We start from the raw sequence: 12,738 nt of genomic DNA, 5'->3' as shown, positions 1-12,738 counted from the left end.
AACAATTAACAGCAAGAATCCTACAGTTTAAGACTAATACAAATCAAGGAAAAATAGGAATTCAACTAAGCATGCTGCAAAGATTTCAAATAAGCATTTAAGACATGTAGACATGCGATATTAGGCAAGACAGAATAACTACACATGCTGGGATGGCTCGTTTAAGATATAACGGGTTACTGTTCAGTAAAACCGGATTTTCAACAATTAGCCCGTGTACGCACTCGTCACCTCGCGTACACGGCACTCACATATCACAGAATTTCCATAATAGTATCAAATCCTATGGGGATTTCCCCCACACAAGGTTAGGCAAGCCACTTACCTCGAGCCAAGCTCAATCAATCAAGTAGAATACCTTTTCCTCGGTTTTTCGACTCCGAATGGCCCAAATCTAGCCAAAAATAATTACATACTATAAATACAACTATAATAAACTAATCTAATTAATGAAATCAAGACTTTAACAAGAATTTTGAAAATTGTCCCAAAAGGTTGACTCGGGCCCACATCTCGGAATCGGGTAAACGTCATAAAATACGAACACCCATTAACCCACGAGTCCATCCATATCAAAATTACTCAAATCCAACTCCAAAATCGGGATTTCGGTTGAAGAACGTTTCCCACTTTCCCCCCAAATTGCTCAACCCAAAACCTTAATTAAATGATTAAAGTAATTATAGATTAATGGGATATAACCAAAAACTAGTTAAGAATCATTACTCAATCGATGCTTATGAAAATCCCTCAAAATCTCGCCTAAATCCGAGCTCTCTATCTCAAGTTATGATGAAAATGGCAAAACCCTCGATTTAAAATGTTTATATCTACCCAGGTCTTTTATTCATCGCGAACGCGGAAGATTCCCCGAGTTCGCGAAGCACTAGAAACTCTACAGCCAAAAATCCTCCATCGCGAACGCGAGTGACCTCTCGCGAATGCGGAGCTTACACAGCCTGACCCTTCGCGAATGCGGGACCCTCATCGTGAATGTGTAGGCTAAATGCCTGATGACCCCATTGTAATAGACTCTGTTTCTAGATTAGTTGTTAGATGCTCATGACTTAGTGACACCCCGATGTCGGGCTATCATTCTGCACTTGTGTTTTGGGTTTTTACCCCGTTATTATGTAAACCTTCAATTAGTTTAATTGCTTTAGCTCACTTCTGTTATATATATTGAAAGCATATTGAGAATGTCGGCTTGCCTATTTCCAAGATAGGTGCCATCAAGACTGGTTAGATATTTGGGTCATGACAAGTTGGTATCAGAGCCTAGGTTACATAGGTCTCACGAGTCATGAGCAGGTTTAGTAGAATCTTGCGGATCGGTACAGAGACGTCTGTACTTATCTTTGAGAGGCTACTGAACCCTTAGGAAATTTCACATTCTTGAATTCTTGTCGTGCGAATCTTTTGATTCTGGTAACTAAATTTCTGTTGTTCTAATTCTCTTACAGATGATGAGGACGCGTACTACGGGAAAGGATGGACAGCCACTAGTTCTCAGGGCCGCGAGAGGCCGAGGTCACGGTAGGGGCAGAGGTGCATCCTGCACAGCAGCTGGGGCACCACTAGCCCAGCCGGTTGCAACTGCTCATGACTATGTGGTTCTTGTCATGCCTCATGATGAGCAGCGTCGATTGGAGAGGTTTGGGAGACTCCAGCCTCCATCTTTTAGTGGTACCGAGGGAGAGGATGCACAGGGCTTCTTGGACAGGTGTCAGAGGATACTTCGTACAACAGGTATTCTATAGACCATTGGGGTCTCGTTCACTACTTTTCAGTTCTATGGGGATGCCTTCAGTTGGTGGGAGGCTTATGAGAGGCGTAGGCCAGTCGGCGCATCACCCCTTACCTGACAGCAGTTCTCCGGTCTATTCCTGGAGAAGTTCGTTCCCCAGTCCCGTAGAGAGGAGCTACGTAGGCAGTTCGAGCAGCTTCGTCAGGGTGATATGTCCGTGACACAGTATGAGATGAGATTTTCAGAGTTGGCCCGTCATGCTATCTGGTTAGTTCCCACAGACAGGGAGAGGACCAGGAGGTTCTTTCAGCTGCGATTGCTTATAACTAGAGAGAGAGAGAGAGTGTCTGGTGATACTTTCGACGAGGTTGTCAAAATTTCTCGTCAGATTGAGATTGTTCGCAGCCAGGAGCGGGTTGAGAGGTAGGCCAAGACGCCTCGTGGACAGGGGTGGATTTAGTGGTTTTCCTTATATGGGCAGTTCCACCATGGTAGAGGTCGTCCTTTCATACATGCTCAGACGGCTCGCCCAGTCCACCGTGGTGCATCATCTAGCCACGGGTCACATAGTCATCAGCAGGGCCAATCATTGTTCAGTGCACTACCAGCGCAGAGTTCTCACCATGCCTCATCAAATCAGGTTTCCACGGGTAGTTCCTCTGGACATCAGGAGCAGCAGTTCCGTCAGATGATGGGTTGTTTCGAGTGCGGAGATTTTGGTCATATTAAGAGAGATTGCCCTAGGTTATTGAGTGGGGCTCCTTAGCAGAGTACTTGGCCGAGGTGGGGCTCAGTCAGCTAGGGGTCGCCCGAGAGGGGGAGGCCGATCAGGGGGTGGCCAGCCTATTTCTATGCTCTCCCTGCTAGACCAGATGCCATTGCTTCGGATGCTGTGATTACAGGTATTGTCTGAGTTTTCCATAGAGATGCCTCTATATTATTTGACCCGTGTTCCACTTATTCATATGTATCATCGTATTTCGCTTATTTTCTGGATATGCCCCATGAGTCTCTAGTTTCATCTGTTCATGTATCTACTCCGGTGGGCGATACTATAATTATGGACCGTGTATATCGGTCATGTGTGGTGACTATTGGGAGTCTGAAGACTAGAGTGGATCTCTTGTAGCTTAGTATGGCCGATTTTGACGTGATTTTGGGTATGGATTAGTTGTCTCCATGTCATGTTGTTCTAGACTATCACGCTAAGACCGTGATGTTGGCGATGCCTGGGTTGCCGAGGGTTGAGTAGAGCGGTTCTATAGACTATGTTCCCGGCAGAGTGATTTCATACTTGAAGGCTCAACAGATAGTTGAGAAGGTTTGTCTATCCTATTTGTCTTTTGTGAGGGATGTTAGTGCAGAGGTCCCTGCTATTGATTCTGTTCCGGTGGTGCGAGATTTCCCGAATGTGTTTCCTGCAGACCTGTCGGGCATGCCGCCCGACAGAGATATTGATTTGGTGTCGGGCACTCAGCCCATTTTTGTTCCACCGTACTGTATGGCACCGGCTGAGTTGAGGGAGTTCAAGGAGCAGCTTCAAGAACTCCTTGATAAAGGGTTTATTCGGCCTAGCGCGTCACCTTGGGGTGCACCAGTTCTATTTTTGAAGAAGAAGGATGGTTCTATGAGAATGTGCATTAATTACATATTGTTGAACAAGGTCACAATCAAGAACAAGTATCCTTTGCAGCGTATTGATGATTTGTTTGACCAGCTTCAAGGAGCGATTGTGTTCTCCAAGATTGATTTGAGGTCAGGGTATCACTAGCTGAAGATTCGGGACTCAGATATTCTTAAGACAGCTTTCAGGACCCGATATGGCCATTATGAGTTCCTTGTGATGTCTTTTGGGCTGACCAACACCCCAGCAACGTTCATGCATCTGATGAGCAATGTGTTTCAGCCTTATCTTGACTCGTTCGTTATTGTATTCATTAATGACATCCTGGTGTACTCTCGTAGCCAGGAGGAGCATGCTCAGCATCTGAGGATTGTGTTACAGTGATTGAGGGAGGAGAAACTTTATGCAAAGTTCTCCAAGTGTGAGTTTTGGCTCAGTTCAGTGGTGTTCTTAGGGCACGTGGTGTCCAGTGAGGGTATCGAGGTGGATCCGAAGAAGATAGAAGCGGTGCAGAGTTGGCCCAGACTATCCTCAGCCACGGAGATTCAGAGCTTTCTTGGGTTGGCGGGCTATTACCGACATTTTGTGGATGGTTTCTCATATATTGCATCACCCTTGACTAAATTGACCCAGAAGGGTGCTCCTTTCAGGTGGTCGGATGAGTGCGAGGAGAGCTTTCAGAAGCTCAAGACTACTTTAACCACGGCTCCAGTTCTAGTTCTACCATCATCTTCTGGATCTTACACAGTGTATTGTGATGCCTCGCGGATCGGTATTGTGTGTGTTCTGATGCAGAAGGGTAGAGTGATTGCTTATGCTTCGCATCAGTTGAAGCCCCATGAGAAGAACTATCCTGTCCACGACCTTGAGTTAGCAGTTATTATTCACACCTTGAAGATTTGGCAGCACTATTTGTACGGGGTCCATTGTGAGATTTACACTAATCATCGGAGTTTGCAGCATCTGTTCAAATAGAAGGATCTTAACTTGCGTCAGCGGAGGTGGTTGGAGCTTCTTAAGGACTATGATATCACCATTTTGTACCATCTCGGGAAGGCCAATATGGTGGCCGATGCCTTGAGTCGCCGGGCGGAGAGTTTGGGGAGCTTAACATATCTTCCAGCAGTAGAGAGTCCATTGGCATTGGATGTTCAGGCCTTAGCCAGCTAGTTTGTTAGATTGGATATTTCTGAGCCGAGTCGAGTTTTGGCCTGTGTGGTCTCTCGGTCTTCTCTTTATGATCGTATCAGGGAGCGTCAATATGAGGATCCCTATCTACTTGTCCTTAAGGACATGGTCCAGCACGGTGATGCTTAGGAGGTCACTATTGGGGATGATGGTGCATTGCGGATGCAGGGAAGGCTATGTATGCCCAATATAGATGGTTTGCGTGAGTTGATTCTCCAGGAGGCTCACAGTTCGCGGTATTCTATTCATCCGAGTGTCGCAAAGATGTATCAGGACTTGAGGCAATATTACTGGTGGAGGAGAATAAATAAGGACATAGTGGAGTATGTAGCTCGGTGCCTAAATTGTCAGCAGGTGAATTATGAGCATCAGCGACCAGGTGGGTTGCTTCAGAAGTTAGAGATTCTGGAGTGGAAATGGGAGCAGATCACTATGGATTTCGTTGTTGGGCTTCCACGGACTTAGCGGAAGTTTGATGCAGTTTGGGTGATTGTGGACCGGCTGACCAAGTCACCTCATTTCATTTCTGTGATGACTACCTATTCTTCCGAGCAGCTGGCTCGAGTGTATATCTGCGAGATTGTCAGGCTTCATGGCATACCGGTATCTATCATTTCTGATCAGGGTACGCAGTTTACATCACGGTTCTGGAGAGACGTACAACACGAGTTGGTTACTCGAGTGGAGTTGAGCACATCATTTCACCCTCAGACGGACGGACATTCCAAGCACACTATTCAAATATTAGAGGATATGCTCCATGCATGTGTGATGGAGTTTGGAGGTTCTTGGGATCAGTTCTTGCCTCTAGCAGAGTTTGCTTACAACAACAGTTACCAGTCGAGCATCCTAATGGCACAGTATGAGGCTTTGTATGGTAGGTAGTGTAGGTCTCCAGTGGGTTGGTTCGAGCCGGGCGAGGCTAGATTATTGGGTACAGACTTGGTTCAGGATACTCCAGAGAAGGTTAGGGTGATTCAGGATAGACTACGCATAGCCTAGTCCAGACAGAAGAGTTATGCGGATCGGAAGGTTTGCGATGTTGCATTCATGGTTGGAGAGCGGGTCTTGCTCCGGGTGTCACTCATGAAGGGTGTTATGAGGTTCGGAAAGAAGGGCAAGCTGAGCCCGAGGTTTATCGGTCCATTTAAGGTATTGCGACGTGTTGGGGAGGTTGCTTATAAGCTTGCCTTGCCTCCAGTCTAGCAGGATTTCATCAAGTATTCCATGATTCTATTCTCCGAAATTATCACGGCGATCCGTCTCACGTGTTGGATTTCAACTCAGTCCAGTTGGACAAGGATTTATCTTATGTTGAGGAGCCGATGACGATCTTAGATAGGCATGTTCGAAAGCTGAGATCAAAGAATATTGCTTCTGTGAAAGTTCAGTGGAGGGGTTAGCCGGTCGAGGAGGTGACTTGGGAAACCGATCATGATATGCGCAGCCGTTATCCTCATCTTTTCACCACTTCAGATATGTCTCTATGCTCGTTCGAGGACGAACGATAATTTTAAGAGGGGGAGGATGTAACGACCCGGACGGTCGTTTTGAGTGTATTAGCCCCGATCCCCTATTTACTGTTTTCCCCGTATCTGGTTTTGCTTAAGTGACTTACCGAGAGGTCTTGTTTTTGGTTTCGGAGTGTTTCGGGACACTTAGTCCCTAAAAAGGAGGCTTAAGTCTCAAGATTTTGATCGTAGTTAGAAGTGTATGAAGATGACTCTGTAATGGAGTTATGTCGGTTCCGTTAGCTCTGTTGGGTGATTTTAGACTTAGGAGCGTGTCTGAACTGTGAATTTGAGGTCTGTAGCTAATTTAGGCTTGAAATGGCGAAAGTCGAATTTTGGAAAATTTGACCCGGGGAGGGGGGGGGTTGAATTTTTGATATCGGGGACGGATTTCGATTCCGGAAGTTGGAATAGGTCCGTAATGTGGAATATGACTTGTGTGCAAAATTTGAGGTCAATCGGATGTGGTTTGGTAGGTTTCGGCGTTATTTGTCGAATTTTAAAGTTTAGAAGTTCTTTAGGCTTGAATCCGGGTATAATTGGTGTTTTGATGTTTTCTTGAGTGATTCGAAGGTTCGACTAAGTTTGCATGGGGTTATATGACTTGTTAGTATGATTGGTTGAGGTCCCGGAGGCCTCGGGGTGATTTTGGGTGGTTAACGGCTTGATGGGAGTTGAGGAATTGCAACTGAAGCTGCTGCTACTGGTGTAACCGCACCTGCGGAGTGGAAACCGTAGGTGTGAGCCCGCAGAAGTGAAGGAGGAGCCTCAGATGCGGCTAAGGAGGATCTGGGCAGCAGACGCAAGTGCGATGGAATTCTCGCACCTGCGATAGTCGCAGAAGCGGATTTAGGTGCGCAAGTGCGAGTTGGACCGCAGGTGTGATGTAGTTCCCGCACCCACGAAGAGTGCAGATGCGGTTACTTGATCGTAGGCGCGGAGGCAGTGTTTAGGGGTTTTTCCATAGAAGAGGGCCTTTGCCCGCAGATGCGGCTCCGCAGATCGGAAATGGAGCCGCAGGTGCGAGAAGTCTGGGCAGAACCTATAAATAGAACACTTCGAGAAATTTCACCATTTTCATCATTTTTGAGCTCGGATTTTGGGGATTTTGAGAGATATTTCGGAGTAATCACTGAGGTTAGTTCCTTGTGCCTATTTATCTTCAATAATGGTGTTTCCCCACTTATTTTACACCTAGTTGGTGAGTGTTTGAGGTGAGATTTGGGAGATTAGGGCTTGGGAATTGGAGAGTGAAATTTGGGATTTTGGAGGGGCAAATGATGTCGAATTTTGATAAATTTTGTATGGTTGGACTCGTGAGTGAATGGGCTTTCGGGTTTCGAGACGTGGGCCCAGGGGTCGGTTTGAGCCTATTTCGGATTTTGACTTATAATTTGGTGTTTCTCTTGTGGAATTGATTCTTTTAGTCTACATTAATTATATCGTACTTCTTATGGCTAGATTCATGGTGTTTGGAGATTGATTCGAGGGGCAAAGTCATTGCGGAGTAGGATTTTTGCGCGGTTTGACATAAGTAACAGTTTTAAATCTGGTCCTGAGGGTATGAAACCCCGAATTTTGGTATGATGTGACTATTTTGGAGGTGACGCACAAGCTAGGTGATTGTGACTTGGTCCGTCCCGTGAGACTGTAAAGTCAAATAGACTATTGCTAATCACCTGTTCTCTCTGTGTTATAGAGATTTCACTGCAAATCATGTTAGAAATCATGCTTAGGCCATATGTTATCACTGTTGGGACCCACATCGATCGAGTACTTGTTGAATTAACTGTTATTTGCTGTCTTGTACTGAGTCATGGTTTTACTTGCGCATCATATCTCAGTATTTTCTTGATTCTTGTTGACACACTGTGTTATTTTATTTGGTCTAATCTTTATGATTTCTGAGGGCCGTGAGACTAGAGAGGTACATGACTGAGTGAGGTCGAGGGTCTGGTTGTGAGGTATAGATACCGTAGCACGTTAGTTGTCCGTGCAAATCATGATGTTTATACTTAGCACGTGAGTTGTCCGAGCGGATCTTGTTATGATACGATAGCACGTGAGTTGTCTGTGTGGATTATAGCGCTTGGGCTGAAAGGAACCCTTCCGGAGTCTGCACACCCCCAGTGAGCGCAGGTACCTATTGAGTGTGAGTACTAAGGGCTGAGAGCCGAGTGATTGAGCTGTTGTGACGAGTTAAGTGTCTGTTGCCCTGAGAGGCTGTACTTGTTTTTCATTTGTTGATTCACTTAGTTGCTATCTGTCATTGTTGTGAAATTTCTGAAAGATTCTATATCCAGATTACCTGCACTGTAACTGTATAAACTGATTTGACTTGAATTGCTAGATTTGAAAGCATGTCTACTCTTTGCTAGAATTATTGAAAATGAACTGTATTTATATAACTCGTCACTACCTTCTCAGTTCCTTATTTATTTCTGTTACTTGCTGAGTTGGTTGTACTCATGCTACACCCTGCACTTCATGTGCAGATCCAGGTGTGTACGGTTCTGGCGGTCGCTGAGTTCGTGCGCGAGCTGATTATCGGAGACTTACGAGGTAGCTGCCGGCGTCCGCAGTCCTTGTTTCTCCTTTCTTATTATCTTTTCTCTCTTGTATTGGCATTTGGCACAGACTGTAGTAGACTCTGTTTCTAGATGGGTTGTTAGATGCTCATGACTTAGTGACACCCCGATGTCGGGCTATCATTCCGCACTTGTGTTTTGGGTTTTTACCCCGTTATTATGTAAACCTTCAATTAGTTTAATTGCTTTAGCTCACTTCTGTTATATATATTGAAAGCATATTGAGAATGTCGGCTTGCCTAGTTCCATGATAGACGCCATCACGACTGGTCAGGTATTTGGGTTGTGACATTACATAACTTCAAGAATATATAACAAGTTAAAACCTTAGGCTCTGATACCAAGTTTGTCACGCCCCAAAATCGTGGAGCGCGACTGGCTCTCAATCGAGTGAACCCGGCCGAGCAAGCCTGTTAGAGTTTCTTCTACCCAAACTCATCCATGAATAAAGAGGAGATGTACTCCATTAATCAAACATTGAAAAGATTTCATTAGCAACTCCCATTTCATTTCCATTAGCAGCTTCATTCATAGTTTCCAAAATATTACAAGTTCATAGATATAATGAATAACATGTTTGCCAAATACCAACATTTCTGGTTCAATTCCCCACATTCGACTACCACCCACAACCTGTCTATAGAGCCTCTAAGTACAACACAAGAGTAGTGTGGAAGTGTCGGCAACAAGGCCCCAGCTATACCTCAAAACATAATGTACAACTCGAATGACATCAGGCCCGAAATAGAGTAGGGCTCACCAAAACCTGCAGAATAGAGAGCGACCGCTAACGAGGACCAAAGCTGCCCGCTGATTAACCACTTGCATCCATTAAAGATGCAGCGCCCCCGACAAAAGGGACCTTAGTACATATGGAATAGTACTAGTATGTAAAGCTAACTGTCCTCTTTCAAAATAGAATGCCAATGTAAGAAAGGGAAAACCATGGAAACAACAATCAACAATCAATGATATTCAAATGCCAAGTTAAAACATAATAATTTCCAAAATATAAAGATAACATTATGAATTGACAATCAAAATATGATGATAATATTATTTATGGTTGGGAGATCTTTAGCACCGATATACCACTGTTCATAATACCAATGTTCACAATACCAATATTCACAATACCAACGTACACAATACATGGTGGTGATTGTGCTGGAAATTATGATTTGTGGTTGATGTCTCTAATGAGATGGCCTAGCCGATCGGGTCGTGATCGGACTCCGTGCTAAAAGTACGGTGAAAATTATTATTGAGAGTGATTGTGGTTGATGTCTCTAATGAGATGGCCTAGCCGATCAGGTCGTGATCGGACTCCGTGCTAAAAGTACGGTGGTATTGTTATTGTGAATATTGGTATTGTGAACATTTGTATTGTGAATATTGGTGTTGTGAACATTGGTATTGTGAACAGTGGTATATCGGTGCTAAAGATCTCCCAACCAAAAATAATATTATCATTATATTTTAATTATCACTTCACAGTGTTATCTTCATATTTTGGAAATTATTATGTTTTAACTTGGCATTTGAATATCATTGATTGTTGATTGTTGTTTCCATGATTTTCCCTTTCTTACATTGGTATTCTATTTTGAAAGAGGACATTTAGCTTTACATACCAGTACTATTCCATATGTACTAACGTCCCTTTTGCCGAGGGCACTGCATCTTTAATGGAGGCAGGTGGTTCATCAGCGGGCAACTTTGGTCCTCGTTAGCAGTCGCTCTCTATTCAGCAGATTTTGGTGAGCCCTACTCTATTCCCGGCCTAATGTCATTCTAGTTGTACATTGTGTTTTGAGGTATAGCTGGGGCCTTGTTGCCGGCACTTCCATACTACTCTTGTGTTGTACTTAGAGGCTCCGTAGACAGCTTATGGGTGGTAGTCGAATGTTGGGAATTGAACTAGAAATATTGGTATTTGGCAAATATGTTTTTCATTATATCTATATGCTTGTAATATTTTAGAAATTATGAATGAAGCTGCTAATGGAAATAAAATGGGAGTTGCTAATTAAATCTTTTCAATGTTTGATTAATGGAGTACATCTCCTCTTTATTCATAGATGAGTTTGGGTAGAAGGAAATCTAACAGGCTTGCTCGGTCGGGTTCACTCGGTTGAGCACCGGTCGCGCTCCCCGATTTTGGGGCGTGACAACAAGATTTAGAAATTCTTGCTTTAAAATAAGTAATTGGAAGATTATGTAACTTAGAGATTTATCCTATCATTGTCGTATGCTTCATATCTGCTCATATTTTATTACATTATTTTATTGGACCTTTCGTAAGTGTCGATGTCGACCCCTCGTCACTACTTCTCTAGGATTAGGCTAGATACTTACTGAGTACGCATTGATTTACGTACTTATGCTGCACTTCTGCACTAAATGTGCAGGATCTGACAGGTTCATTGATGATCACTTGGCGCGTAGGCGCACCTGTTGAGGAGACCTCATGTGAGCCGCATTCTAGGCTATGCATCGCAGTTCACTGAATCTCCATTTTACTATTTATTTTATTCTGTCTTATTACATTCGGGACAAATGTTGTATTATTATTGTACTCCTTAGAAAAATGCCCATGCACTTGTGATATTGGGTTTTGGGGGTTCCTACGGGTTGTTCATCATTGTAGTTGTGTAAATTCTGTTTCATACGATTTAATTAAGGAAACTTATGATTTCAAAATACGAAAAAATAAATAGTATTTAAGTTGCTCAATCACCGTTGGCTTGCCTGACGGCGATGTTAGGCGCCATTACGACCTTTAGTGCATTTTCGGTCATGACAGTTTGGTATCAGAGCGTTAGGTTCACTTAGGTCTCACTAGTCATGAGTAAGTCTAGTAGAGTCTTGCGGATCGGTACGGAGACGTCTGTACTTATCTTCGAGAGGCTACAGGACTGTTAGGATCACTTCCCTTCTTGATTCCTCATCGTGCGATTTGATTCCTTTGTGGCTTGTGCCTTTATTTTCTTCCTACTCAATCTTATGCAACGTGAATCGCTTGTTATCAATTGGACGTCGAGTAGTGGTATTGATACTGCAGATGTGGTGCATGATGTTTTTCCCTGCGTGTTCGGACATGCTATTATCATCGCCTTGCGGAAGGATGTTTTGTCGTTTCAGTTCAGTATCTGTACTTCCTATGGTTTTGAGGCTATGCACGGATTGCTATATTGTTCATGAGTTATTATCGCACCGTGTTGGTGTAATGGTAGAGTGCTTATGTATGGATCGCGACAGTGAATGGCTCGGAAGAAGGATTTCTCAGTACATGATTTAGAGGTTCAACATTTAATTCCAGCAAAGGAAAGGCAATCGGACGATGGATGTTCAGGTTTTGGTTAATGGAGTAACGAGACTTGGTATCTTCGAGCGTGGTGGAATTTGTTTTGTGATGCGGTGTCGTCGTCCTTGTTTGAACTCATTACGGTTCTTCGGTGTTATGGTCTTCTTTGATTTTGCCTTCGGGGTAGGGTGTTGTGAAATGGTGCCTGAGGGGTGGTTGTCAGAGATAGCGGTGTGCAATTGTTCAGGATCTAATTGGTATTTCTAATATTGATGTTTCGAGAAAGATGATCTTCTAAGAGGTTTAGAGTTGGTCACAATTCATTAGTTCCAGTGCTACAGGTATGGATTTGATTTGAGGCAACATTTGGGTAGTGAAGTATGAGGAAGGACATGGCGGGAGGTGTCTCATGGTGGATAAATTACTAGCAGGTCAAGCATGAGAAGCGGAGGTCGAGAAGTTGATTAAAAGAGATGGTTTGACCGAAATGGGAGTGTCAGAGTATCATATAGATTCTGTGGTAGGACAACCACGTACCTTGAGGAAGATTAGAACGATTTGGTAGGCATGGTAGAAAGTGACTAGGTCCACAGATTATAATTGGAATGGGGGTTACTATACGGAGAAAGATTGAATATGGCAGAAAGGAGTTTGCTTGAAATAAAGAAGGGTGTAAAGATTTGATTATCGTTTCGGATGCAACATAGCTTTGGGTTTGGAAGGTATTGTTGAACTTTCAGTTGATGTCAACGAGGAAGGAACAAAATTGTATA

The sequence above is a fragment of the Nicotiana tabacum genome, chromosome 23, assembly GCF_000715075.1.
Source record: "Nicotiana tabacum cultivar K326 chromosome 23, ASM71507v2, whole genome shotgun sequence".
Taxonomy (NCBI): domain Eukaryota; kingdom Viridiplantae; phylum Streptophyta; class Magnoliopsida; order Solanales; family Solanaceae; genus Nicotiana; species Nicotiana tabacum.
Note: the sequence above shows the minus strand (reverse complement) of the source record.